Raw genomic sequence first — 25,606 nt, 5'->3', positions numbered from 1 at the left:
TTTCCCCCACCCATGATTATTCGTAAATCACATGATTTATGCTAATCCTTAATCAAAAGTCAAGTCCAATGTGATCAATGCATGCTGTTTTCTGGTTTTTCCTATTAGCTTAGGCTAACTTTCAAGTGAACCTTTGCTAGTAACAGTGATCATCTCTATGGTTTCCTTAGGAACACACCTAAGGGAAATGAACGCCTATGATGAAAAGAAAAACAGAGTGGCCAGATTGTGGTGTACTTGGAACTCTCAATACATGGCTGCTGGCAGCGTTAAATGGTACAATTACTTTGGAAAACTTTTTGGCAGCTCCTTATAAAGTGAAAATGCAACTATCCTACGATCAAGCAGTTCCATTCCTAGGTATTTACTCAAGAGGAACAAAGCCATATGTCCACTGAAAGATCTGTACAAGAATATTTATTCTGCTTTATTCGAAGTAGCCAACAACTCAAACATCCATCAACAGGAGACTGAATAAACAAATTGTGGTATATGCACATGATGGAATACAACTCAGCAATAAAACAGGATGAACCACTGATAACACACAACAACATGGATGAATCTCAAAAACATTGTTATGTGAAAGAAGCCAGATATAAATGAGTGCATACTATATGGTTCCCTTTGTATGAAGTTCTAGAATCTGTGTTAATAGAAATCAGAATGGTGATTACCTACGGAGAGGGGACATTGACTGTAGAGGAGTACAATGAACTTTATGGGGTAATGGAAGTGTTCTATGTCTTTAATTGGGAGGGAGTAACATGGGTGTATATCTTTAACAAAACTCATCAACACTTAATATCTGTATGTTTCATTAGAGGTAAATTATACTTTAAAAAAATTGAGAAAAAGAAAAAAAAAGCAGCATCCAAACTTACAGTTGTAAGGGATCTTCAAGATCACTTCACCTTTATCTCCTCTATTTCAATGCCGGAAAACTCCATACAACAGCCCAAGTGGACGACTGCTAAGCTTCAACTAGAGGAAACACAAAATCATAGACCAGGTCTATTCCATCTTCAGGCACCCCCAGCTGGATCACACTGCTGGCTCATGTTGGGCTGGCAGTTAACTAAACTCTTTGCCCCCACCAGCTAGGACTTCTCACCTGAATTCTTGTCAGCCCTGAATGCTCTCATCCAGTTGTTCATCTTAGCATAGTTAACATTTACACTAAGCACCAACACTTCCTCCAGCGTCTTTAGAATTCCTCCACTATACGCCACCCATGGCCCCTGGAGTTGTCATTATAAGTAGATTGTCTTAGACAACTTTAGGAAATTTGGGGTGAAATCACGCAGAGACCCTTGAAAGATTAGTCTCATATAAACATATTCTATGAAGAACACACCAGTAAGGAACTTCATTACAAGACAAGAGACACACATCAGAAGGAGAAAGCAGGCAGAGGATCTTGGTTGCCTACGTAACTCGTATAGGAAGCCTTATAATTATGCTGTCATACTTGATGAAACCAGGGATGGGAACACAGCTCAAATCATGACTGACGTGGATGTTTCTTTCCTGTCTCATGAAATGTTACGGCATTAGGTTACACCCAGACTGCCGCTGTAGGAGTGAAGGGAGAGCCGTGACCTCCTCCCCATGACTGGACTTAAAGGTGCAGAAAAAGTCAAATAATCCAATGCAGTGCGCTGAGGGAGCATTGTTGTCCACAAGGGAAAAAAATACAAATATACTCCTGGGAAATAATGCAATTTAATCAATCCTCTCCTTCAGAAATAGGAAATATTTAACTTTTTTGATTTTCATTTTTTTGTTTTGCTTTCCAATAAAATAGGAAAAAAAAAACTTTATTGGATACACACAAATGAATGTTAAAATCCTATTAATTTCTCACTACGGTGCTACTGGGTAAGAAGGAGAAAGAGAGGAAATGGTTAGAGATACCCAAAATGTGAGCCACGTACAAATGGGAAACATTTGCACATTTACATGTTCCCTACCTTCAAAATAATAATAGCTCCCACAAATTGATTGCTTACTATTTGCCAGTCACTATGCCGAGCACCTCAGAAGGACTCTGTTTGGTAAGTCCTATTACTGTCCCCACTTCTCACGTGAGGAAACTGAAGCTTAGCGAGGTTAAATAATTGGAGTATATCTAGGGAATAGTAGGGCTGGGATTTGAACCCAGACAGTATACACAGTGAGCCTGAACTTTCCACCACCAAATTATACTGGTCCTAGGCCCCAAACTCCAACATATCTCAATTATGGGGAACACTAATGTTTCTTCCAAAGGCTTGCCAGGAAAGATACGACCGAAAACTGTCAAATCTCTCAAAGCAAAAGAAAGTAGTATCTCAAAGTAAGTTTTTAGCCTTTACGTATGCCCGTGGATACATGGCAAACAATGAAAGGAATCAAGAGGATTGCTGAAAATTACCAGTTGTACTGAAAGCAAAATAAAAGAGCTACAGCATTTTCATCTTAATCCATTTTCCTGGGTTTCTTTTAGGTTAGAAGAATTGTCAAGTAATAGTTTATTTTAAATTCAAAACTGACACAGACTTTAAAGTTAAATGAACCCAAACTAAGGGTTGGTGGGGAGGGGCGGGCATCTGGCTGGCAAATTGCTCAGTTCAGCTCTTTGTCATGTAATACCTCAGTCTTAGTACATCTTTCTGATGATCACATTTGCATCATTCAGAACAGCACTGTCTGAACCTACTCTCTATCATTAGTGACTAGGTGCTCCGGCTATTTACCTCTAATTCTTCCAAACTTGCTAAAAGAAGAAAAAGACTTTCATATTGAGTTTTATTTTTAGAATTCTTTCTCAAAGGCCTCACTACTTCGCCATAAAAATTTCAACTTTCAAATGAGGGTTTATCAAAGTATAATATTTTAAATGTTAAAAACGTGACTTTCATATAAAGTGAGCACGTATCACAGACTTATTTCTCTCATTAATCAGAAAATAAAGCTGGTTCAAAGGATAATGTGAGAGACGGAGTATATACAGGAACTGAAAGAAGGAATGCAGGAAAAAGATTATGAAATTTGATATAAAAGTATTGTGTCCTACAGAGCAACAAAAATGTAAACTTTGGGGTTATCTATTTTACTGCACAGAAATTATTTACATCTCAATCAGACCCCCCAGAAAAGTTTGAAGTTATCATATAGCCTCTCAGAGGCTGGGCTCTAATCAAGAGCAAATAGTAAATCAAACAAAGGTATGTTTCCCTCTAGAGTTAAATAATCCTTGGATGGGCCTGTTAGGAAAAGCTCCTATATGTCACTGAAAGGACACACAGTCATCTTTTTGCCTTATTTCCAAGTTTTAGATAACTTTTCTGAACAAATTTTGTATCTAAAAAGTATTTGATTGGCAATAGGCAATGGAATTTCAGTTTCACAGTCTTCAAAATTCCCATGAGCAAAAGTATTCTTTGTAGAACCTACTGTGATTTATGATTCTGGACTTCCAGACTAATCCCTGGCAATCAATTTATTCTAGATGGTAAATGTACTCCCATCCTGTGACTCCATCACCAAATTTGCTACTAGAACCAAATCCCAGTCTACTTCTAAGCTCCCTCCCCTCTCTTCCCTGGCACTGATTCTAAAGACTGAAGGACACTGAAAAACTATAGTCAAGAGTCTTCAGGGGAAGGACACAATCTATTTTTGAGTCAATCTGCCTTAAGTTCCTCTGGGTTCACTGTTGATGTCTTGTCATCTGTTCTTTCTGGAAGGACAACTGAACTTGGGGGCTCTGGAAGGTTGTACAATTGGTTCCTGCTTACACAGTGCCTTCTCTCAATTCACCTTCACCCCTAAGCAGGCTTGTGTGGCTCAGAAATGCTTCAGGGAGAGCATGTGTAGGACTTGGAAGCATGGAAAGAACTGATGGCATTCCACGCAGGAATATTAAGGTGAGCAAAGGCATAGAGTGAGAACAAGAATGCAGTGACTGTGGCTTGACTAGAACCAAGGATTGGGGATGTGAGAAATAAGAGTGACAAGCAGGGGGTGTGGGTTATAGGACATAAGTAGAAGGTAATATTTGTTGAGTACCTACTATGTGTCAGGCATTTTTGAGACTCATTTTGCAATGCCAATTTCAAATATTATTCCTTATTCCCCAAGTCAACATGGTAGAGGGAGACCTTTCACAATTAAAATATAGAAGCAGAGTAGTCTTTCTCCTAAGATCATATGTCTTCCATTTCCCTTATCAATAAACCACCATCAGATGCCAACTTTTTCTAGAAAATTTGGCCTGAGTGTGGCCTCAGCTGAAAACTAAACATGACCTATTCTCTGATGCTTGGGTCTTACGTAACAAATCATGCCTAAAATTGATATAGCCATCACAATAATCACTATCCTAGCTAATGTTTACTGAGCAATTATTATGTGCCAGGATTGTCCCCTGCAATCCCCACGACAACCCTACAGAGTAAGCACTACAATCAATTTCCAATTTGTAGAAAAGGAGTCTGTAAAATGAAGACATAAGCAATAAAGGCAAGGTCCCAGAGTCAGTCAGTGGTGGCACTAGGATTTGAATCCAGGCCTCTGACTCCACACTGAAGAGAAATCTGCTGTAATGGTTACATGGTGACCGTCGCTCTTCCAGGCCTTCCAACTTAATGTGCACCTGTCTCCCCACAATCTCACATCTCACCTCCACCCTCCCAGTCTGCCCAAAAGCCAAGAGACAACATGCTGATGAAATTGCTCTAGCTGAAATAATAAAGGTAGAACATCTCAATCAAGCGTGGTGGTGAAAGAGAGAGAGTAAAAGAATGAAGAGACAAGGAAAGGGCAGTGGACAGTGGCCAGGCTCGGATTCTGGAACTAGACTTCCTGAGTTCAAATCCCAGCTTCATGATATACTAATTGTGTGACCTTGAGCGAGTTACTTAACTTCTCTAGTGCTTTAGTTTCCCCACCTGTAAAATGGGGATAACGATACACCCCACCTGAAGGTCCTTATAAGGATTAAATGGCGAATATTTGTAAAGCATGTAGAACAGTGCCTGAGATGTTTAAAAACAGGATATAAAATAGAGAAACAAATGCAAGACTAGATTAGCAGCTCCTCTTCAAGCAAGGAGATAGGGTTTCAAAAGGCCATCAGTCAAAAACATTGCTCACAAATCTAAAGCAAAACTACACCAAGGGTAGCAACTGGCATGTGTTGGGAGAAGGCATAATTAATTTGCTTTGGTTCTAGCCCAGCAGCAGTGGCATGTACGATAGCGTGTGTCTTTAGAGTTCAAAAACACAAAAGCTTCTGAGTGCAAGTGTTCTGTAAAGAGGACTGACTATCTCCCTACAGTAATTCAGTTTTCCTGGTGGGAGATCCATTCACTGTGCTGACTGAAAACGGCCAGTCAGCCACATGAGATACTATTTCCCAGGAATGGGAATTATCCCTATTTGGATAACATCCCACCAAAACTACGTAGTGGAAGTCATAAAGTTGTCGGAATGTATATATCTCATTAAGTAACTCAACAGGGACGAGATTGGTGGGCTGAGTCTGGCCACCTTAGCCAGATCCTCCTATTTTTACCTCCTGAAGATTTCTGCCTTCTATACCAGCTAGATTTTGTCGTTTCCCTTTCAGGGCCCCTTTTTCCATAAACGTCACCGTGGCACCATTTTACCAAGCAACAGACTTAATGACACATAATGACTTGCAGAGCTGGATGCTCCTGTGAGTCCCTTAACTGTGTATTATAAAAGCAAGTGTCCTCAGACACCCTGCATAGTTGTTCTGTTGCTCTGCTGCTACTATTTATCTTTTATTTCCTTTTCAGTGGTTACTTCAACTGCTTTTCTTCATCAATTCCTTTTTTCCCAGATCACTGCTAAAAGCCAACACTTCCACCTCATGCAGTGAAATAGGTTCTAACAGGTGTAGCTGTTACAAAATATTTGGGAAAGTAGGTTGATAGAAAGCAAAATAATTTTTAGTTCCACGAAGTTTGTCTAGATAAAATTTAACATTTAATTGCTGTGTCAAACAAGCAAAATATTCTAGCAAAATGGGAAGTTTATAGAAATATTAGCTATATTTTATCAAGTTTTTTTTTCCTAAAACACAGATTTTGCTGTTAAAAATGTTTTCTACACCTTTCAATGTGATATTCTTATCTTAGGGCCAAAATCTTCTTCAGATACCTTAATTTTAAAATGTATCAGTCAGCAAATTAAGGGAGATTCATTCTTCAGACTTGTAACCTATTAGAAATGCATCTACCTCTGTGGAACCAGAGAGTTGGCACCACACACAACACCTTTGCCATGTGGCTGACACGGTCTTGGTGCTCCGGCTGGGTGTCAGGCCTGAGCCTCTGAGGTGGGAGAGCCGAGTTCAGGACACTGGTCCACCAGAGAACTCCTGGCTCCACGTAATATCAAATGGCGAAAGCTCTCCCAGAGACCTCCATCGCAACGCTAAGACCCAGCTCCACTCAACGACCAGCAAGCTACAGTGCTGGACACCCTATGCCAAACAACTAGCAAGACAGGAACACAACCCCACCCCTTAGCAGAGAGGCTGCCTAAAATCATAATAAGGTCACAGACACCCCAAAACACACCACCAGACGTGGTCTTGCCCACCAGAAAGACAAGATCCAGCCTCATCCACCAGAACACAGGTACCAGTCCCCTCCACCAGGAAGCCTACATAACCCACTGAACCATCTTTACCCACTAGGGGCAGACACCAAAAACAACAAGAACTACGAACCTGCAGCCTGTGAAAAGGAGACCCCAAACACGGTAAGTTAAGCAAAATGAGAAGACAGAGAAATACACAGCAGATGAAGGAGCAAGGTAAAAGCCCAGCAGACCAAACAAATGAAGAGGAAATAGGCAGTCTACCTGAAAAATAATTCAGAGTAATGATAGTAAAGATGATCCAAAATCTTGGAAATAGAATGGAGAAAATACAAGAAACATTTAACAAGGACCTAGAAGAACTAAAGAGCAAATAAAAAGAGATGAACAACATAATAAATGAAAATAAAAATTCTCTAGAAGGAATCAATAGCAGAATAACTGAGGCAGAAGAACAGGTAAGTGACCTGGAAGATAAAATAGTGGAAATAACTACCGCAGAGCAGAATAAAGAAAAAAGAATGAAAAGAATGTGGACAGTCTCAGAGACCTCTGGGACAACATTAAACGCACCAACATTCAAATTATAGGGGTCCCAGAAGAAGAAGAGAAAAAGAAAGGGACTGAGAAAATATTTGAAGAGATTATAGTTGAAAACTTCCTTAATAAGGGAAAGGAAATAGCCAATCAAGTCCAGGAAGCGCAGAGAGTCCCTGACAAGATAAATCCAAGGAGAAACATGCCAAGACACATATTAATCAAACTATCAAAAATTAAATACAAAGAAAAAATATTAAAAGCAGCAAGGGAAAAGCAACAAATAACATACAATGGAATCCCCATAAGGTTAACAGCTGATCTTTCAGCAGAAACTATGCAAGCCAGAAGGGAGTGGCAGGACATATTTAAAATGATGAAAGGGAAAAACCTACAACCAAGATTGCTCTACCCAGCAAGGATCTCATTCAGATTTGATGGAGAAATTAAAACCTTTACAGACAAGCAAAAGCTAAGAGAATTCAGCACCACCAAACCAGCTTTACAACAAATGCTAAAGGAACTCCTCTAGGCAGGAAACACAAGAGAAGGAAAAGACCTACAATAGCAAACCCAAAACAATTAAGAAAATGGTAATAGGAACATACATATTGATAACTACCTTAAATGTAAATGGATTAAATGCTCCAACCAAAAGACACAGACTGGCTGAATGGATACAAAAACAAGACCTGTATATATGCTGTCTACAGGAGACCCACTTCAGACCTAGGGACACATACAGACTGAAAGTGAGGGGATGGAAAAAGATATTCCATGCAAATGGAAATCAAAAGAAAGCTGGAGTAGCAATTCTCATGTCAGACAAAATGGACTTTAAAATAAAGGTTATTACAAGAGACAAAGAAGGACACTACATAATGATCAAGGGATCAATCCAAGCAGAAAATATTACAATTGTAAATATTTATGCACCCAACATAGGAGCACCTCAATACATAACGCAAATGCTAACAGCCATAAAAGGGGAAATCGACAGTAACGCATAGTAGGGGACTTTAACACCCCACTTTCACCAATGGACAGATCATCCAAAATGAAAATAAAAAAGGAAACACAAGCTTTAAATGATACATTAGACCAGATGGACTTAATTGATATTTATAGGACATTCCATCCAAAAACAACAGAATGCACTTTCTTCTCAAGTGCTCATGGAACATTCTCCAGGATAGATCATATCTTGGGTCAGAAATCAAGCCTTGGTAAATTTAAGAAAATTGAAATTGTATCAAGTATCTTTTCCAAAAACAATGCTATGAGACTAGATATCAATTACAGGAAAAAAATCTGTAAAAAATACAAACACATGGAGGCTAAACAATACACTACTAAATAACCAAGAGATCATTGAAGAAATCAAAAAGGAAATCAAATAATACCTAGAAACAAATGACAATGAAAACATGATGACCCAAAACCTATGGGATGCAGCAAAAGCAGTTCTAAGAGGGAAGTTTATAGCAATACAATCTTACCTCAAGAAACAAGGAACATCTCAATTAAACAACCTAATCTTACACCTAAAGCAATTAGAGAAAGAAGAACAATAAAACCTCAAAGTTAGCAGAAGGAAAGAAATCATAAAGATCAGATCAGAAATAAATGAAAAAGAAATGAAGGAAACGATAGCAAAGATCAATAAAACTAAAAACTGGTTCTTTGGGAAGATAAACAAAATTGATAAACCATTAGCCAGACTCATCAAGAAAAAAAGGGAGAAGACTCAAATCAATAGAATTAGAAATGAAAAAGGAGAAGTAACAACTGACACTGCAGAAATACAAAGGATCATGAGAGATTACTACAAGCAACTATATGCCAATTAAATGGACAACCTGGAAGAAATGGACAAATTCTTAGAAACGCACAACTTTCCGAGACTGAACAAGGAAGAATTAGAAAAAATAAACAGACTAATCACAAGCACTGAAATTGAGACTGTGATTAAAAATCTTCCAACAAAAAAAAGCCCAGGACCAGATGGCTTCACAAGCAAATTCTATCAAACATTTAGACAACAGCTAACACCTATCCTTCTCAAGCTCTTCCAAAATATAACAGAGGAGGGAACACTCCCAAACTCATTCTATGAGGCCACCATCACCCTGATACCAAAAGCAGACAAAGATGTCACAAAGAAAGAAAACTACAAGCCAATATCACTGATGAACATGGATGCAAAAATCCTCAACAAAATACTAGCAAACAGAATCCAACAGCACATTAAAAGGATCATACACCATGATCAAGTGGGGTATATCCCAGGAATGCAAGGATTCTTCAGTATGCGCAAATCAATCAATGTGATAAACCATATTAACAAATTGAAGGAGAAAAACCATATGATCATCTCAATAGAGGCAGATAAAGCTTTTGACAAAATTCAACACCCATTTATGATAAAAACCCTCCAGAAAGTAGGCACAGAGGGAACTTTCCTCAACATGACATAATAAAGGCCATATATGACAAACCCACAGCCAACATCATTCTCAATGGTGAAAAACTGAAACCATTTCCACTAAGATCAGGAACAAGACAAGGTTGCCCAATCTCACCACTATTATTCAACATAGTTTTGGAAGTTTTAGCCAGAGCAATCAGAGAAGAAAAAGAAATAAAAGGAATCCAAATTGGAAAAGAAGAAGTAAAACTGTCACTGTTTGCAGATGACATGATACTATACATAGAGAATCCTAAAGATGCTACCAGAAAACTACTAGAGCTAGTCAATGAATTTGGTAAAGTAGCAGGATACAAAATTAATGCACAGAAATCTCTTTCATTCCTATGCAGTAATGATTAAAATTCTGAAAGAGAAATTAAGGAACCACTCCTATTTACCACTGCAACAAAAAGAATAAAATACCTAGGAATAAACCTACCTTAGGAGACAAAAGACCTGTATACAGAAAACTATAAGACACTGATGAAAGAAATTAAAGATGATACAAACAGATGGAGAGATATACCATGTTCTTGGATTGGAAGAATCAACACTGTGAAAATGACTATACTACCCAAAGCAATCTACAGATTCAATGCAATCCCTATCAAACTACCACTGGCATTTTTCACAGAACTAGAACAAAAAAAATCTCACAATTTGTATGGAAACACAAAAGACCCCGAATAGCCAAAGCAACCTTGAGAAAGAAAAACGGAGCTGGAGGAATCAGGTTCCCTGACTTCAGACTATACTACAAAGCTACAGTAATCAAGACAGTATGGTACTGGCACAAAAACAGAAATATAGATCAATGGAACAGGATAGAAAGCCCAGAGATAAACCCACGCGCATATGGTCACCTTATCTTTGATAAAGGAGGCAAGAATATACAATGCAGAAAAGACAGCCTCTTCAATAAGTGGTGCTGGGAAAACTGGACAGCTACATGTAAAAGAATGAAATTAGAACACTCCCTAACACTATACACAAAAATAAACTCAAAATGGATTAAAGACTTAAATGTAAGGTCAGACACTATCAAACTCTTAGAGGAAAACATAGGCAGAACACTCTATGACATAAATCACAGCAAGATCCTTTTTGACCCACCTCCTAGAGAAATGGAAATAAAAACAAAAATAAACAAATGGGACCTAATGAGACTTCAAAGCTTTTGCACAGCAAAGGAAACCATAAACAAGACGAGAAGACAACCCTCAGAATGGGAGAAAATATTTGCAAATGAAGCAACTGATGAAGGATTAATCTCCAAAATTTACAAGCAGCTCATGCAGCTCAATATCAAAAAAACAAACAACCCAATCCAAAAATGGGCAGAAGACCTAAATAGACATTTCTCCAAAGAACATATACAGAATGCCAACAAACACATGAAAGGATGCCCAACATCACTACTCATTGGAGAAATGCAAATCAAAACTACAATGAGGTATCACCTCACATTGGTCAGAATGGCCATCATCAAAAAATCTACAAACAATAAATGCTGGAGAGGGTGTGGAGAAAAGGGAACCCTCTTGCACTGTTGGTGGGAATGTACATTGATACAGCCACTATGGAGAACAGTATGGAGGTTCCTTAAAAAACTAAAAATAGAACTACCATACGACCCAGCAATCCCACTACTGGGCACATACCCTGAGAAAACCATAATTCAAAAAGAGTCATGTACCACAATGTTCACTGCAGCTCTATTTACAATAGCCAGGACATGGAAGCAACCTAAGTGTCCATCGACAGATGAGTGGATAAAGAAGATGTGGCACATATATACAATGGAATATTACTCAGCCATAAAAAGGAACGAAATTGAGTTATTTGTAGTGAGGTGGATGGACCTAGAGTCTGTCATACAGAGTGAAGTAAGTCAGAAAGAGAAAAACAAATACCGTATGCTAACACCTATATATGGAATCTAAAAAAAAAAAAAAAAAAAAAGGCTATGAAGAACGTAGGGGCAGGACAGGAATAAAGATGCAGACGTAGAGAATGGACTTGAGGACACGGGGAGGGGGAAGGGTAAGCTGGGATGAAGTGAGAGAGTCGTATGGACATATATACACTACCAAATGTAAAATAGATAGCTGGTCGGAAGCAGCCACATAGCACAGGGAGATCAGCTCAGTGCTTTGTAACAACCTAGAGCGATGGGATAGGGAGGGTGGGAGGGAGATGCAAGAGGGAGGAGATATGGGGATATATGTATATGTATAGCTGATTCACTTTCCTATAAAGCAGAAACTAACACACCATTGTAAAGCAACTATACTCCAATAACGATGTTTAAAAAAAAGAAAAGAAAAGAAATGCATCTACTTCTTCCTTAGGTTCTGTTTTTCCCTAGCTTTCTTTCCCCTTTCCCTTTACATTTGGGCTATTTCCGTAGACCTTCCTTCTTGCCAAGGACCCTCACTTCCCGTCAACACACATAAAACACACAGGTTCTAAAGAGAACATTTAATTTGATTATAAGCAAATAATCCCAACAGAAAACTATGTATAATTTCATGTTACTACTGATAAACAGCAGGTGTTGCTTGTCTTTTGTTAAGGGATTATTTGTACCTCATGTTTTACCAAAATTACCCTATGTGACGTTGTTTTGTTGCTAAGTCCCTTCTTAATATTATACCACAAATATCCAAGACAACTAACTTTAGCCTCTACAAAAGATGCAATTCTTTGTTTTTGACTATCACGCGGCTGATTCATCATCAACACACATATTGGTATTGTCCTGTTACTTGGTCCCATTTGTGACAGAGACATACAGATGTGCCTATTAGCTGGTTGACATCAGAGGAACAGACTGTGTCCATTTGCTGTTTTCAAGGAAGGCCAAATGATCTATAAAACTTTCTAATAGAACCTCTGCTTTTTCTAATAAGCAGACTTAATGATTCTTAGTCCTGATTTTTCGAATCTCTATTTTTCTCCAGCTGCCTCAGGGTATGTCATGGAAGTGTTCAAGAAATTAGCAAATGAAATTAACTTTAGTTCAACCTAAACTTGGTTGGATGTCTTCACTTTGAAGGTAGTAAATCCGTTAAATTAAATAAAAATATGGTGGAAAAATTAAAAGATAGGAAAAAATCCTATCTTTTATCCTACTTTTCCTCTGTAAAATCGTACTTTTCCTCTGTAGTAGAAACATATACTGATTTACTAAAGCTTAGTGGACTATAAAATAAACAAAACAAAAGCAAAAATAATAAAAAAAAACTTGATATATCTATAATTGGGTGTTGAAAGTTCTAACCCTATTCTCCCCTCTGTGGACTATAATCCCTAAAACTGAGCCATGCTGCTGTAATCACTTTGACTAACTGGAGGAAATGAGCCTACAATGAGATTGCAGTTGTCAAAAAAATAATTAGGAATAGAAATGTTTTTTAATATTAAATGATATTCCAAATGTTAAATATCACAACAACAGGCAGGCGTCGTAGATCTCCCCCAGTCTCCCAGGTTCTGATGTAAACAGGGACTTGCCTTAGTTACAAGTGATCTTTGCTTTACCCAGAGATGTACAAAATGCCAAAATTAAACAGTCCCTTTTATCTTGATTGTATATGATATAAAATACTCCTAAGGCTTACCAACAGACCTAAGGTATATATTGAGATAACTCATAGATGAAACAGACTTATCATAGCATCCCATGGTACCCCTGGGTTAAAATATATATATTTTAACCGAGAAGAACCTGGTTTGTGCTGAATTTTGCTTTTTGCAGGATTTTATCACAATAATTCTTCAATCAACACTTCTATTTAAATAGTTATTTTCTAGCCTTCTTTCAGTGAATATTTTGGTGTACTGGGCAAGGAAAAAAAACAACAACAGTTTTTGCAAGATAAAAACATTGGCATTTTCAACCAAATAAAAGGTGATATAACTTTCATAGTTATTATTTTTAAAATGCTTGATATTTGTGTGAACTCAGCGAGGATCTTAAGGCAGAATAAGATACTTACACAGCCAACAGATATAAGCTAAGCAGTTCTCATCAGGGACTCACGATGGCTCCAGAAATGTGATTCAGGCCTCGTATGTCCAAACAATAACTGACAGATGATGTGTCAAATTTAAAGTGGACACACATTCTTTCCTATCTAGAAAGAGAGTCTATTTTGCCACCCCCTGGATCTGGGATGGGCTGAAACTGCATTACCAACAGAATAACAGAATACAGCAAAAATGATGCCTTTAAGAGGCCTGGCAGCTTTTGCTTTCTCTCTTGGAAGCCAGCTGCCATTTAAGAAGTATGCCCACCCTGAGCCCATCATGCTCTGATAATGAGCATGAGACACTACATGGAGAAAGAGTCCAATGAACCCAAAGGCGCCAGATATGTGGGTGAAGAAGCTCTCCTGGAAGTGGACTCTCTACCCTCCTGCCCCCTTCCCCATCCCCACCTCCTTTCCTGCCTCAGCCTAGGACACAAGGAGCAGAAAGGAGCTGTCCAGCTAAGCCTTTTCTGAATTCCTGACCCATAAAATCGTCATCAAAATATAATGGTTGCTTTAAACCTCTAATTTTTAGGGTGGTTTGCTAAAACAAATGGATAAACTAAGAGATGATTCATTTCGCATTATTGAAAGGTTAGCTTTATAATAACCTTTAAAGCAAGGAGGTATTAAGAGCAAATCGGATATTTTTTTCCCTGTAGACTAGTATATGAATACCAGGAGAATTATTACCTTTTAGCTAAATTTGACTTCACTTCTCCTAATCTAGTCTAATCTAATAAATGAAGACACTAGATTTTAGGTCCTAGCACATAACACATCGCCATTGCTCTACTGCAGGGTTGGTGGGCGGCAGCACTGGAGAGAAAAGCAGCACTCTCAAGAGCCCTTATCAGGAGGTTTCATCAGGGAAAAAAAAGGTAACACAATGTATTACACTTTTAATAATGACAGAAAGAAGACAACATGGAGAAGTTTCAGAATTATGTGACTTTCAGAGTTTGCCTATGGAAAAAAATGCCTGTGGAAGACTGGAGTAGACAGAGCCATTGTTTTATTTAACCATATTTATTAAGTATTGACCTTGTGCCAGAAATCTGGAGACATACAAAAGGAAAGCCACCATCCCTGCCTTCAAGTAGTTTACCTGCTAGGCAGAGACACAGGCAGGTAAACAATTACATTACTATGTGATAAATCCAAAACCCTAAGTGTGGGTCCAGTGAAGCAGGTTGAAAGGAAGAAAGAGCCTGGTGTCCATTATATTAGGTTGGGCAATATGAAATTGCCAATGTTCGACTGAGTTTGATCTACAAATATGGTAATTATGGTTTCACCAAATATCTTGGTATATCTAAATCATAGTATGAACAGGGAGAATGCTGGACAATGAGGTTGGAGAGAGAAACAGGGCCATTTCAGATTCAAAAACAAAAACCAAGGCTCCTTGAATGTCAGACTAATGAGATTGCTTTTTGTCCTGGAGGAGACAAGGCTTTTAAGCAAAGGAATAAGAGGAAACTTTCATCTTGGAAAGACAACCCTTTATGTGGCTCACTTGACACACAGGAAAGGTCTTTGCTTTTTAGAGATATATTCTGAAATATTTATGGATGAAATGATACAATGTCTGTAATCTGCTTCAAAATAAGGCAGGAGATGGAGAAATTGATGGAATTAGACATGAAACAAGATTGGCAATGAGTTGATAATGGCTGAAGCTGGGGCACTGGGTATCTGGGGGATCATTACATATGTTGTCTTCTTTTGTATATGTATTAAACTTGCTATACCTAAAAATAAACAAATACAAACAAAAAAGAAAAACATAAAAGGTAGAAAAGGAAGCAAGCGGGCACCTTTACTGCATCATGGATCAATTTTTTGTGTGTTGAGGGTTGTATCAGTTTCCTAGGGCTGCCATAACAAATTAACACAAATTTGGTGACTTAGAACTACACAAACTTATTCTCTCAGACTTCTTTTTTTTTTTTATACAGCAGGTTCTTATTACTTATCTATTGTATATATATTAGCATATATATGTCAATCCCAATCGCTCATTTCATCCCACCACCACCCCCACCCCCACCCCCACCCCCGCCACGTTCCCCCCTTGGTGTCCATATGTTTGTTCTCTACATCTGTGTCTCTATTTCTGCCCTGCAAACCAGTTCATCTGTACCATTTTTCTAGGTTCCACATACATGCGTTAATATACGATATTTGTTTTTCTCTTTCTGACTTACTTCACTCTGTATGACAGTCTCTAGATCCATCCACGTCTCTACAAATGATCCAATTTTGTTCCTTTTTATGGCTGAGTAATATTCCATTGTATATACGTACCACATCTTCTTTATCCATTCATCTGTTGATGGACATGTAGGTTGCTTCCATGACCTGGCTATTGTAAATAGTGCTGCTTTGAACATTGGGGTGTGTGTGTCTTTTTGAATTATGGTTTTCTCTGGGTATATGCCCAGTAGTAGAATTGCTGGGTCATATGGTAATTCTGTTTTTAGTTTTTTAAGGAACCTCCATATTGTTCTCCATAGTGGCTGTATCAATTTACATTCCCACCAACAGTGCAAGAGGGTTCCCTTTTCTCTACACCCTCTGCAGCTGTTGTTTGTAGATTTTCTGATGATGCCCATTCTAAGTGGTGTGAGGTGATACCTCATTGTAGTTTTGATTTGCATTTCTCTAATAATTAGTGATGTTGAGCAGCTTTTCATGTGCTTCTTGGCCATCTGTATATCTTCATTGGAGAAATGTCTATTTAGGTCTTCTGCCCATTTTTGGATTGGGTTGTTTATTTTTTTTAATATTGAACTGCATGAGCTGTTTATATATTTTGGAGATTAATCCTTTGTCCGTTGATTCGTTTGCAAATATTTTCACCCATTCTGAGGGTTGTCTTCTCGTCTTGTTTGTAGTTTCCTTTGCTGTGCAAGAGCTTTGAAGTTTCATTAGGTCCCATTTGTTTATTTTTGTTTTTATTTCCATTAATCTAGGAGGTGGATCAAAAAAGATCTTGCTGTGATTTATGTCAAAAAGTGTTCTTCCTATGTTTTCCTCTAAGAGTTTTACAGTGTCTGGTCTTACATTTAGGTCTTTAATCCATTTTGAGTTTATTTTTGTGTATGGTGTTAAGGAGTGTTCTAATTTCATTCTTTTACATGTAGCTGTCCAGTTTTCCCAGCACCACTTATCGAAGAGGCTGTCTTTTCTGCATTGTATATTCTTGACTCCTTTATCAAATATAAGGTGACCATATGTGCATGGGTTTATCTCTGGGCTTTCTATCCTGTTCCATTGTTTTTGTGTCAGTACCATACTGTCTTGATGACTGTAGCCCTGTAGTATAGTCTGAAGTCAGGGAACCTGATTCCTCCAGCTCCGTTTTTTTCCCTCAAGACTGCTTTGGCTATTCGGGGTCTTTTGTGTTTCCATACAAATTGTGAGATTTTTTTGTTCCAGTTCTGTAAAAAATGCCACTGGTAATTTGAGAGGGATTGCATTGAATCTGTAGATTTCTTTGGGTAGTACAGTCATTTTCACAATGTTGATTCTTCCAATCCAAGAACATGGCATATCTCTCCATCTGTTTGTGTCATCTTTGATTTCTTTCATCAGTGTCTTATAGTTTTCTGAGTACAGGTCTTTTATCTTCTTAGGTAGGTTTATTCCTAGGTATTTTATTCTTTTTGTTGCAATGGTGAATGGGATTGTTTCCTTAATTTCTCTTTCTGATCTTTTGTTGTTAGTGTATAGGAATGCAAGAGATTTCTGTGCATTAATTTTATATCCTGCAACTCTACCAAATTCATTGATTAGCTCTAGTAGTTGTCTGCTGGCATCTTTAGGATTCTCTATGTATAGTATCCTGTCATCTGCGAACAGTGACAGTTTTACTTCTTCTTTTCCAATTTGGATTCCTTTTATTTGTTTTTCTTCTCTGATTGCCGTGGCTAGGACTTCCAAAACTATGTTGAATAATAGTGGCGAGAGTGGACATCCTTGTCTTGTTCCTGATCTTAGAGGAAATGCTTTCAATTTTTCACCATTGAGAATGATGTTTGCTGTCGGTTTGTCATATATGGCCTTTATTATGTTGAGGTAGGTTCCCTCTATGCCCACTTTCTGGAGAGTTTTTATCATAAATGGGTGTTGAATTTTGTCAAAAGCTTTTTCTGCATCTATTGAGATGATCATATGGTTTTCATTCTTCAATTTGTTAATATGGTGTATCACATTGATTGATTTGCACATATTGAAGAATCCTTGCATCCCTGGGATAAATCCCACTTGATCGTGGTGTATGATCCTTTTAATGTGTTGTTGGATTCTGTTTGCTAGTATTTTGTTGAGGATTTTTGCATCTATATTCATCAGTGATATTGGTCTGTAATTTTATCTTTTTTTGTAGTATCTCTGTCTGGTTTTGGTATCAGGGTGATGGCGGCCTTGTAGAATGAGTTTGGGAGTGTTCCTTCCTCTGGAATTTTTTGGAAGAGTTTGAGAATGATGGGTGTTAGCTCTTCTCTAAATGTTTGATAGAATTCACCTGTGAAGCCATCTGGTCTTGGACTTTTGTTTGTTGGAAGATTTTTAATCACAGTTTCAATTTCATTACTTGTGATTGGTCTGTTCATATTTTCTATTTCTTCCTGGTTCAGTCTTGGAAGGTTATACCTTCCTAAGAATTTGTCCATTTCTTCCAGGTTGTCCATTTTATTGGCATAGAGTTGCCTGTAGTAGTCTCTTAGGATGCTTTGTATTTCTGTGATGTCCGTTGTAACTTCTCCTTTTTCATTTCTAATTTTATTGATTTGAGTCCTCTCCCTCTTTTTCTTGATGAGTCTGGCTAAAGGTTTATCAATTTTGTTTACCTTCTCAAAGAACCAGCTTTTAGTTTTATTGACCTTTGCTATTGTTTCCTTTGTTTCTATTTCATTTATTTCTGCGCTGATCTTTATGATTTCTTTCCTTCTACTAACTTTGCGTTTTGTTTGTTCTTCTTTCTCTAGTTCCTTTAGGTGTAAGGTTAGATTGTTTATTTGAGATTTTTCTTGTTTCTTGAGGTAGGATTGTATTGCTATAAACTTCCCTCTTAGAACTGCTTTGCTGCATCCCATAGGTTTTAGATCGTCGTGTTTTCGTTGTAATTTGTCTCTAGGTATTTTTTGATTTCCTCTGTGATCTCTTGGTTATTTAGTAACAGCCTCCGTGTGTTTGTGTTTTTTACATTTTTCCCCCCGTAATTGATTTCTAATCTCATAGCATTGTGGTCGGAAAACATGCTTCATACAATTTCAATTTTCTTAAGTTTACCGAGGCTTGATTTGTGACCCAAGATGTGATCTATCCTGGAGAATGTTCCATGTGCACTTGAGGAGAAAGTGTAATCTGCTCTTTTTGGATGGAATGTCCTGTAAATATCTATTAAATCTACCTGGTCTATTGTTTCATTTAAAGCTTGTGTTTCCTTATTAATTTTCTGTCTGGATGATCTGTCCATTGGTGTAAATGAGGTGTTAAAGTCCCCCACTATTACTATGTTACTGTAGATTTCCTCTTTTATAGCTGTTAGCGTTGCCTTATGTATTGAGGTGCTCCTGTGTTGGGTGCATATTTATAATTGGTCTATCTCCTTCTTGGATTGATCCCTTGATCATTATGCAGTGTCCTTCCTTGTCTCTTGTAACATTCTTTATTTTAAAGTCCATTTTGTCTGACATGAGAATTGCTACTCCAGTTTTCTTTTGATTTCCATTTGCATGGAATATCTTTTTCCATCCCCTCACTTTCAGCCTGTATGTGTCCCTAGGTCTGAAGTGGGTCTCTTGTAGACAGCATATATATGGGTCTTGTTTTTGTATCCATTCAGCAAGCCTGTGTCTTTTGGTTGGAGCATTTAATCCATTCACGTTTAAGGTAATTATCGATATGTATGTTCCTATGACCATTTTCTTAATTGTTATGGGTTTGTTTTTGTAGGCCCTTTTCTTCTCTTGTGTTTCCCACTTAGAGAAGTTCCTTTAGCATTTGTTGTAGAGCTGGTTTGGTGGAGCTGAATTCTTTTAGCTTTTGCTTGTCTGTAAAGCTTTTGATTTCTCTGTCAAATCTGAATGAGATCCTTGCCGGGTAGAGTAATCTTGGTTGTAGGTCCTTCCCTTTCATCACTTTAAATATGTCATACCACTCCCTTCTGGCTTGTACAGTTTCTGCTGAGAAATCAGCTGTTAACGTTATGGGAGTTCCCTTGTATGTTATTTGTCGTTTTTCCCTTGCTGCTTTCAATAATTTTTCTTTGTCTTTAATTTTTGTCAGTTTGATTACTATGTGTCTCGGCGTGTTTCTCCTTGGGTTTATCCTTCCTGGGACTCTCTGCACTTCCTGGACTTGCGTGGCTATTTCTCTTCCCATGTTAGGGAAGTTTTCGACTATAATCTCTTCAAATATTTTCTCGGGTCCTTTCTCTCTCTCTTCTCCTTCTGGGACCCCTATAATGCGAATGTTGTTGTGTTTAATGTTGTCCCAGAGGTCTCTTAGGCTGTCTTCATTTCTTTTCATTCTTTTTTCTTTATTCTGTTCCACGGCAGTGAATTCTATCATTCTGTCTTCCAGGTCACTTTTCCGTTCTTCTGCCTCAGTTATTCTGCTATTGATTCCTTCTAGTGTAGTTTTCATTTCAGTTATTGTATTGTTCATCTTTGTTTGTTTGTTCTCTAATTCTTCTAGGTCTTTGTTAAACATTTCTTGCATCTTCTCGATCTTTGCCTCCATTCTTTTTCCAAGGTCGTGGATCATCTTCACTATCATTACTCTGAATTCTTTTTCTGGAAGGTTGCCTATCTCCACTTCATTCAGTTGTTTTTCTGGGGTTTATCTTGTTCCTTCATCTGGTGCATAGTCCTCTGTCTTTTCATTTTTTCTATCTTTCTGTGATGGTCTCTCTCAGAGTTCTTGAGGCCACAAGTCCAAAACCAAGGTGCCAGCAGGGCCACACCCACTCCGTAGGCTTTAGGAGGGAATCCTTCCATGCTTCTTCCAGCTCCTGGGGGTTCCTTGTGTTCCCTGTAGACACATCACTGCAATCTCTGCCTCTTTCTTCTATCAGCTTTACCTCTGTGATTCTGTGTCCTCTCTTCTTCTTATAAGGACACCAGTCATTAGACTTAAGGTCCATTTCAAATCTAGTATGATATCACCACATGATCCTTAACCCTATTTCCAAATAAGGTCATGTTCTGAGGCTCCCAATAGACACGAATTTTAGGGGGAGACTATTCAATTCACTACAGGGGTATAAATTGAAAATGAAAACTGAAACTGGAGATAGGAGGAAAAATCAGAAAACCATTAAATAATAAAGTTCAGAAATGAGGAAAGTCAGAGCTAAGGTATTGCCTGTGGGGATTCCATTGGATTTTATAAGTAGCTATATACACCATAGTTGCTATTACAGGCAGTAAGTTAATGATTGAGGTATGTTCAGGAAGCAGCAGGAGGTCAAAGGAGACCCTAGAGCCAGCTGGAGGAAGAGGTTGGTTAGAGAAGGTTTCTAAGAGATCATCAAGCATTGGTAGGCAAAGGAGAGGGAGGAGGCTTCACTCCAGAGAACAGGTGGAATAAAGACATAGAAGTAAAATTCAGTGCAATGGCATGTGGAGAAAACTATAAACAATTTGGTGTTGTTGGGGTACAAAATGTAAGGCATAGATGAGCAGTAATGTCCTACTGTGTAGCACGGAGAAGTATATTCACTGTCCTGCAATAAACCATAATGGAAAAGAATATATAGGTATATGTATGGCTGAATCATTTTGCTGTACAGTAGAAATTAACACAATTGTAATTGTGTGCCAGCCCCCAGATCTCCTACCTGACACTGACTTACTACTTGAAACTTTATTTATTGCACCATGTTGGTGTGGTGGGCAGGGTGGGGTCTGCCCTAGATATAGGGGCCCTGCTGAGCGGTTCCCCACCCCAGATGCCTGGTGCCTGACCAGGTTCCCCCCAGTGCTGCTGCTATCCCCATGCTACCCAGGCCTCCACCTCCCGAGGGAGCCTCCAAGAGCCTTGCTGTTTACATGGAGCCATTTAAGGCTTTAAGCAGGCGAGTGGCATGGCCCCAATTTCCTCTTAGAATGATTCATCTGGCAAGCAAAATAAAGGGTAGATTGGAGAAGGGAGGTTAATTAGGATGCATTTGTAGTCCAGGCAAAAGATGATCAGGGACTGATTAGGGCAGCCATCATAGATTTAGAGAGGAAAATGTGGAATCAAGAAATAAAAACAGCAGGATGTGGCGATTCATGGTGTGGGGGAGCAAAACTTGCCACTCCAAAATGTCTCTTTGGCATGCATATTATTTCAAGCTGAAAACAATCATAGCCCAAAAGACTCAAGAAGAAACTTTGACCTTCCCACTAACTGCCCAAGAAATTTAGATAGAGAGCCTGTTACAGGAATAGAGCTATCACCAGACATATCTGCAAAGAATATGGACTAGGTGTGGTGGGGGAAACTCAGAGATCAGAGTCCACTCTGTGTCCCATTGTCTCCGCAGGGCCTAGCAAACATTTATTTACAAAACATTTGCTTTCCCATCTCCATGTGAATTGCCTTCCTCCCCTTGGAAGTCCCACACCCTCACCACCAACATCCTCTTTTGTCTTCAGCTGAAGATGGTACTTAAGGTAAAGGTTTTGGCCATTTTGGCGAATAACTCGGTTTTCCTGGGTCTCTCCCATGTACACATGTTATTAAACTCCGTTTGATTTTCTCCTGTTAATCTGTCTCACGTCAAGTTATTGCTTAGACCAGTCAGAAGAACCTAGAAGAGTAGAGGAAATTTTCTTCCTCCCCAACAATGGGATGTTGGGGATCAGGACAAGGGAAGAATCAAGGCTGTCAACCAGAATGGGTGATGGTGATGCCACCCACTGAAACAGAGAATACAGAAGCAGGTTTGCAGTACAGATGATGATGAGTTTATTTTATAATACTGTGAGTTTGTGGTACCTGTAGGGGAGATAGCCAGAAGGCAGGGTATATACACAAGTTTGAAACTTGAAGGAAGGATCAAGGTTAGAGATACAAATGTACAAGGCATCAGGATACTAAAGGGGGCAGGGGCAAAGTTAAGATTTCTAAGGTAGAAATTTCAGAATGAGAAGGAAAATGGGCTAAGGATGGAACTTAATATTCCACAGAGGCATGTATAAAGACAATATACCATAAAGATGGCACCACATGTAAATGGGAAAAGAAAAGTTGTTTAATAGATGACATTGGGGGGAAAATGGTTCACTAATGAAGAAGATAAAGCTGTACTAATACACACACTAATACACAAATATGAAATGTTAAACTACAAACTTAATAGATGAAAAAGTACGAGGATATCTTTGCAAATTAGGAGTGGAGAGCTCCTTAAATAAAACTTCACAAGCATAAACCATAAGACAAAGCAGTGTGATTAATTTGATTTAAGGGAATCTGTTCAATGAAGAACAGCATGAACAACATCAATGAACAAATGACAAACTGGAAGAAGATATGTGCAATGTCTAAAACCGACAAGGAAGGAATAGCCAACATTTTCAAGAAACTCCTAAAAATGAATTAGAAAAAGGCAGCAAGCTTAATGGTACATAGGCAATTTACAGAAATCAAAAGCCAAAGGGCCAACAAATAACATGAAGAGATGTGTAAATCCATTAGCAACCAGAGAAATGCAAATCAACACAACAATGCTCTATGGCTGGACAATCACTGGCAACAATAAAGCAGCTGGATAACGCCAGGGGAAGGCAGGATGCAGAGACACAGGGATCCTCGTGCACTGCTGGTGGGGCGACCTGGTGAACCTGTTCTCTATGGCCATCCGGCAGAATTGTGCCAAACTGTACAACTTTGTCAACTTGTACAAGACTACTCAACATTGATAAAGCACATGCTATTTGACACATACATTCCTCTTCAGGAATCATCCTGTGGGGGGATTAAGAACCTAACAAGTGTTAAAAGTTGCTGTTTAACTCCAACCGCAGGCTTCTCAACTCAGCAAGATTACCATCCTCTCTTTGGGTTCTCTGTTCCCAGACTGTCCTGGAAACTGACTCCAGCCAGTTATCTGGACCAATCATAAGGCTCACCTCTTTTGTTTTCTGTCTCTCAGAGATCACATTCTTGTACTGCCTAAATAGAATGTCTGAAAACAGTTGTTTTATATGTTTTATCTTATTTTTTAGTTGTTTACAGTGGGAGGACAATTCCTATAAAAGTGAATCCTTCATGATTTTTTTTTTGTTGTTGTTCTATAAATACTTATTGGGGGAAGGGTGGGGGAATCCTTCAGGATTTGAAAGAAAACTTTAACCTACATATTGTTGAATAAATGATTGAATTTTAAAAAAAGTTGCTGTTTAAGAATAGTTACTATAGCATCATTTACAATTTAAAAAATTGGTGAAAACTTAAATGTCCATCAATAGGCACCTGCTAATTATAAAGTACTCATACTTAGAAACAAAAAGTATATTCAGCTTGAATGCAAAAGCACAACTTCTGGGATAAAGAAGCAATTTTCCCAGTTCAGAATCCCACATTTTAGTTATGGTATAGTTCTCTATGACAGCAGTCGGCAAACTTTTTCTGTAAAGGGACAGAAAATACATATTTTAGGCTTTGTGGGCACATGGTTTCTATCACAGCTACTCAAATCTGTCATTGTAATGTGAAAGCAGCCACAGATAATACTTAGCTAAATGAGTGCAGCTGTGTTCCAATACAACTATATTTATAAAAACAGGCAGCAGGCTGGATCTGGTACACGGCTATAGTTTGTCTACCCCTGCTCTATAGAATAAGGAGATCTTTATGAGTCCTGGTTCTGCAAGCAGTTAGTTACTCTTGGGCAACTTATTTCTTCTTTCCTATTTCACCTCGTTGTAAGAATTAAATAGCATATGTGAATACAAATGAACTACGAAATGATACAAAAATATAGCCTGCGGGACTTCCCTGGTGGCACAGTGGTTAAGAATCCGCCTGCCAATGCAGGGGACACAGGTTCGATCCCTGGTCCAGGAAGATCCCACATGCTGGGGAGCAACTAAGCCCGTGCGCAATAACTACTGACCTGGCACTCTAGAGCCTGCGAGCCGCAACTACTGAGCCCGCGCACCACAACTACTGAAGCCCACGCACCTAGAGTCCGTGCGCCACAACAAGAGAAGCCACCGCAATGAGAAGCCCACGCACCACAATGAAGAGTAGCCCCCACTCACCACAACTAGAGAAAGCCCGCGCACAGCAACGAAGACCCAACGCAGCCAAAAATTAATTAATTAATTTTAAAAAAAGATCACCGCCAAGATATTAAAAAATATATATATATTGCCTGCTTTTACCATTTCCAAGTGTTTCTATTGTTACATTTATTTCACTACAGCCTTATGACCCACCTCTGAAGGTAAGTATTTGATGTGCTTTTATCTGTCTGAGAAGCCTGTTAAATATTCACAAATCATTCTACACAATGCTGGTCTTTGTTCCCAGTCTTGTAACCATGAGTTTTTATCAAAGTCTATTCAGATCATTCCTGGATTATTCCCATTTTTATGATAATTTGTAGAACTGCGCAGTCAGACAGATGCATATGCTTAGAAGGACTCCATGCTTAGTATGGGACTACCAGATACAAACCAGTACACATAAAATAGATAAGCAACAAGGATTTAATGTATAGCACAGGGAATTATACCCAATATCTTGTAATAACCTATAATGGAATATAGTCTGCAAAAAACCTGAATCACTATGTTCTATACCTGAAACTAACACAATATTGTAAATCAATTATACTTCAATTTGAAAAAAAAAAAAAAATGGACTCCATGCTTGGCGTAGGGGAGGAAAAATAATTTTCCTTCTACCCTTACAGGTTCTTGACTGAGACACCTCCCTGCAC

The 25,606-nt window shown here is 38.5% G+C and overlaps 1 long non-coding RNA gene across 1 annotated transcript in view; it reads right to left on the bottom strand.

The window, feature by feature from the left end:
• Positions 1-955: 955 nt before the first annotated feature.
• LOC133082711 (uncharacterized) overlaps positions 956-25,606 on the bottom strand; it is a 212,904-nt gene continuing 188,253 nt past the window's right edge. The window contains exon 3 of the long non-coding RNA XR_009698978.1: positions 956-984. This is a non-coding gene — a long non-coding RNA (uncharacterized LOC133082711). The remainder of the gene's footprint in view (positions 985-25,606) is intronic.

Source organism: Eubalaena glacialis, chromosome X (genome assembly GCF_028564815.1).
Source record: "Eubalaena glacialis isolate mEubGla1 chromosome X, mEubGla1.1.hap2.+ XY, whole genome shotgun sequence".
Classification (NCBI taxonomy): domain Eukaryota; kingdom Metazoa; phylum Chordata; class Mammalia; order Artiodactyla; family Balaenidae; genus Eubalaena; species Eubalaena glacialis.
The sequence above is the reverse complement of the archived record's forward strand: the minus strand, read 5'-3'. Positions and strand labels throughout refer to the sequence as shown.